At 45.4% G+C, this 4,570-nt stretch overlaps 1 non-coding gene across 1 annotated transcript; it reads right to left on the reverse strand.

Annotated features, from left to right (window-relative positions):
• Window positions 1–4,123: 4,123 nt before the first annotated feature.
• TRNAS-GGA lies at window positions 4,124–4,195 on the reverse strand. The gene has a single exon. It is a non-coding gene; the product is annotated as a tRNA-Ser (tRNA).
• Window positions 4,196–4,570: the final 375 nt, after the last annotated feature.

Raw genomic sequence — 4,570 nt, forward strand, 5'->3', positions numbered from 1 at the left:
GGTTCCGAGGGAGCCATCGCGCCAGGGCTGTCCCTGACCCGGCTGGGATTCGGTCTCCGGGACCCGGGTCTCCCGACCGGCTCCGAGTGGGCGGTGCGAGCGCTGCGCCAGCCCAGGCGGGGTGGCCGCGAGCTGCGCCAAGGGGTTGGGTGGCGCCCGTACCCGAGCGGCGTGGGCGAGCCCCGCGCCCCACATCGGGGGTTGCTGGGCTGAGATGGTCAAACCCGACCTCGGTTCCACGTTGGTCAGGGCTCTCTCCACCACGCAGCCTCCCGTGCACGCCCAGTTATCCCTGCTTCTCCTAAGTTGGACTGTGAACCATGTGGTTCTGACTGCTCAGGGACCCTCTAAGCCTCGGTTTCTTCATCCATAAATGTTACCTACGGGGCGTAGCGAAAGGAATGCTCTGATTTAGGAATCAGAGGATCTGGATTTGAATCTCCGCTCTGTGATCTTGGGTGAATGCTTCAACCTTTCTGTGCTGCAGTTTCCTCATCTGTAAAATGGGGTTAATCTGACATATACGAATAGGCTTGGAGATATGTCTGCCTAGTTACTTATATCTGGAAGAATACATCCCAAACTCGGAATTGGGGGCAGCAGCTGGGGAGGGGTTGGGAGAGGAAAATAAAAATATAAGCTTTCACTTTTTTACTCTATATGCTTATATGTTGTTGAATGTTTAACCACAGGCATTATCTGTTTTTAGTTATGGTAAAGAAATAAATAATACACGTAAAATGACAGAGTAGATAAAGTCATTATTTTTTTTGTCACCACTATTTTTAAAGTTTTATTTGCCATTTGTTCATGAACTACAGTCATGTATTATTGGGTCTACTCTCAAGTATTTGAAAGGTTTTTTTTTTTTTTTCAGTGACTTGTCAATATTTTAAAACCAGGATATTTCAGTAGCAGTGTATCAGGTGTTCCCACCTAATACTTATTGAGCATTTTCTGCACTTGCTGCGGAGGACACAATTAGAACAGCCTCTGGCCTCAAGGAGTTGGGTCTACTTGGAGACAGACTTGGGAGGTAAGTACTGGACTCAACAGAAGCAAATGTTATCTCAAGAGATGAGGGAAGTGAAAACATAAAATGCTTTTATATATCAGTATTATATCCTTATTTGAAGTTTAACATCTATATTCTGTTCTAATTTATAAATTATATAATTTATATGATAAAATTATCATTTCATTATGATTTATTGTTTTTTCAATAAATCCCTAAGTTCTCTCAAGACAAGGACCATTTAGGCCACTTTGTGTCATCTCTGTTTTTTCATCTTTTGTATTTCTGTTTTGGTTTTTGTATTTGTAGAGTTAATAGAAATATTTGGAATGAAACAGAACAAACAGATGAGTCCCAGGTGCCCAGGCCTGCTTTCTGACTTTTTTTTTTGCTTTCTGACTTTAAACTCAGGCTCAGTGGGTGGTGGGTAAAGTGTCAGGGAATCCCCGAGACTCCTGTTATTTTGTGGGGTGCAGGACAATATTGCTGAAGCATCTATTTTTAAGTTTTTATTTCTCAAGAACCATTATAAAGTATCCTGGTTTTAAAATATTGGCAAGTCACTAAAAAACAGCTTTAGGACACCACAAGTATAACCTAAAACACGTGGATCATTGCAGATTGGTCTGCAGGCCTCAGGTTTGTAGCTTTCCTGAAGACATCTTCAGTCTTGGTCTCCTACTCCTAGAGCTTGGGAAGGTAAGGGGTTAATGCCCCCTCCCCATATGGGTGGTTTATTTTGGGACTGCTGTTAACAAGTCCTAATTCAGAGGCACATTTATAGTCCTGGATTTGGAGGGGAAGCCCCTTTGCTCAGACTTTAGAGAACAATACTGATGATGAGATGCCCAGCCCACAGGGCAGAAGATATTTTGGGTCCAAGGACCTTTCTGTGCCCCCAAGTCACATCCCAGCAGCACTCACTTATCAACCAGGGGGCAAGCTGCAGGACCAGAAGGTGTGACCAAAGACAGCAGAGTGGGAAGGGAGCCTGGGAGGAGGGAAAGGTCTGCCTTTGACATTTGTAACTGAGGGTCAGAAATAGACCTTTCCATTAAGAAGTGGCTGCTGACCAAAGAGCTCACGAGATTTATTACAGCTGTCACCTCCCAGGACTTGGTGGTCTGAAAATATTGTATTAGGGAAGGAATTTCCTATGCCTCAGCAGTGTGCAAAGTGCCAGATAAAATTTGTGGACACTGTCTCAAGGATAAAAAGAAATTTCTTAAAAGATTATGCAATAAGTAGATGTTCACCCCAAAGTACCTCTAGGACTATGGACAACAGAGGGGATAGGCTAAGTATTTGTCCGACTTGGAGTATAACAGAGTGACTTAATAATAATAATATAGTTAACATGTATCTGAGGGCTTCTCTTGTGACTCAGTGGTAAAGAACCCACCTGCCAATGCAGGAGATGTGTGTTTGATCCCTGGGTTGGGAAGATCCCCTGGAGAAGGAAATGGTAATCCAGTCCAATATCTTGCCTGGGAAATCCCATTGACAGAGCGGCCTGGTGGGCTACAGTCCATGGGGTCGCGAAGAGTCAGACACAACTGAGTGACTAAATAACAAAACATATATAGCACTTACAACACGTGCAGGCCCCACAGTAACACGGCTGCAAACAAACATACAGGGAATTCCAGGGACCCAGTTTCCAGCCCTGGCCCTGGTCGAGGAACCGAGATCCCGTAAGCCTAGATCCTACAAGCATTGGGGCACAGCCAAAGAGAAAAAGAAACAAAGACACAAAGGAAAATTTGGTAATTTCTCAGTGAGAACCTATTATCTGTTTATGTTGGGTACAAGTGAAGTTTTTGAGAACTATAGCTGAATTTGCTTAATAATCTTTTCTGGTAGTCGATTAAAGAAGTTTTATTTTTGTTGAGCCGAATAACATTTGAAACTCATATTTCCTGTGAGATGTTGTCCCAGCTCCAATACAGCGCTGATGCCAATACCAATATGTGTAGGTGGCGTCCGGAAATTAGTGAAACTCTTGGTTTGTGGTCATAGCACCCATTTTCAGAAAGCCTAGTCTGTTTGCCTTTCTGCCCCTGGGAATCGTGGTTTGCTCAACTCCTTTGTTTCCGAAGAGCCTCTCTATTCCCAGCCGCTGCACACCAGGCTGGGCTCCAGCCGTTGGTTCTGTGTCCTGTCACGTTGTTCTGGGCCGTTTTCTTTCACTAATGCTGTTCTTCTGACACCGGCCTAGTTAGCTCACTCCCCACAATTATGAGAACAGACTGTTGTGACCTGCTCACTACAAGGAACCTGGAGGTGGGGACCGCCTGGCCATGTTTACCGCTGTATCCACCGCCTTGCCTTGCACATAGTAGGCATTCAATAAATGCTTGTGGGATGAGCCCTGAACGAGAAATTGTGATCTCTGCCTCAGCTCTCGCCAGATTCCAGCACTTCCTGGATGCTATGTAACTCATTTTGGCTGAGCTGGCGCTAGGATGATGGAATCATGAAGAAACAGGATATGACCTGCTTGGTAAAATGAGGTCCAAGATGAGGATAGGACATTCTGGTCACCAGTCACTGCTCCGAAAACATTCAGTTTGGTCAGAAACTCCCAAAGCTAGGATTCTTTTAAATTTGATTTCCATAGTTCAGTCCTTCAGGTTCTGGGGTCCTGCTGACAGAGGTTGCCTTGGTACCGCCCTGAGCCATGTGTCTGTCCATCGGCATTCCAAACACAGGAAGTGTTCAGTAAATGTTTATGGAATTGAATGAACTGATCAAACATAACCTTGGCAGCCATTAAGTTTACAAAATCATCAGTACTGTGACAACTGTGTTAAGCTGGTTGAACTCATGTACATCTTCTTACATATGTGTTTGGGAAACGTGGCCATAAGCTAGAGTTTCTGGGTTAGGCCTGTAGCAGGTTTGAGAATATTCATTCTTTGCTAATTGGGAAGATCTTCAGATATTATCCTTCCTCTGTTATAGTCTTGAAGTGAAGTGAAGTGAAGTCGCTCAGTCGTGTCCAACTCTTTGCGACCCCATGGACTGTAGCCTACCAGGCTCCTCCGTCCATGGGATTTTCCAGGCAAGAGTACTGGAGTGGGTTGCCATTTCCTTCTCCAGGGGATCTTCCCAACCCAGGGATCGAACCCGGGTCTCCTGCATTCCAGGCAGACGCTTTAACCTCTGAGCCACCAGGGAAGCCTGTTGTAGTCTTAACCTAACCAATTTATAGATTTAATAAAATGATACCCATCACCAGGGATGGGGAACAATTAGCCAGGACATTTCTTCTGACACAAGCCTCCACTTAGTCCTGTCCTTAGGATCTCAGAGAACATTCTCAAGAGCCACACACCCCTCAACTACTAGGGCCTGTGGGGGCTCAGGGCAGTGGGCAGTCCTGAAGTCCCCTTTTGTGCTGCCACTGAGGCTGCTGCTGCAGCAAGATTCAGCCCTGGGTCGTAAAGAGAGGAAGTGCGGAAGAACCAGCTCTGATGCAGATTCCATCCCAGTTTTGCCATTCAGTAGCTGTGTGACCTTGGGCATGCTAAGTTTCTGGCTTCTCAATTGGAG

This window comes from Bison bison, unplaced genomic scaffold (genome assembly GCF_000754665.1).
Source record: "Bison bison bison isolate TAMUID 2011002044 unplaced genomic scaffold, Bison_UMD1.0 scf7180017864104, whole genome shotgun sequence".
Taxonomy (NCBI): domain Eukaryota; kingdom Metazoa; phylum Chordata; class Mammalia; order Artiodactyla; family Bovidae; genus Bison; species Bison bison.